The following is a 286-nucleotide window of genomic DNA, read 5'->3' as shown; positions in this document are numbered from 1 at the left end:
GCAGCAGCAGCAGCAGCAGCAGCAGCAGCAGCTATGTGCAGCTAACAGAAGACCACAAACCCACGCGGCCGTCAGAAAGAGAAAGGATAGAAAAATGCGGAGGGTTTGTTATGCTCTTGGGGTGCCCCAGGCAAGCTCTAAACCCTAAACCCTAAACCCTAAAACCCTAAACCCTAAACCCTAAACCCTAAAACCCTAAAAAAAAAAAATAGAAATAAATTATTTGCAGCCTAGTGTATAGCATGCAAGCGTGTCTGTGGTTTCCCTCGATAAACCCTAAACACCC

At 46.5% G+C, this 286-nt stretch overlaps 1 protein-coding gene across 1 annotated transcript in view; it reads left to right on the top strand.

Moving 5' to 3' along the window:
* The window catches only part of EMH_0012900 (protein phosphatase 2C, putative), a gene marked incomplete at both ends in the record, with an annotated part of 8,683 nt that overhangs the window by 3,544 nt on the left and 4,853 nt on the right, over positions 1 to 286 (top strand).

This window comes from Eimeria mitis, genomic scaffold, assembly GCF_000499745.2.
Source record: "Eimeria mitis Houghton genomic scaffold, Emh_scaff454, whole genome shotgun sequence".
NCBI lineage: Eukaryota > Apicomplexa > Conoidasida > Eucoccidiorida > Eimeriidae > Eimeria > Eimeria mitis.
The sequence above is the reverse complement of the archived record's forward strand: the minus strand, read 5'-3'. Positions and strand labels throughout refer to the sequence as shown.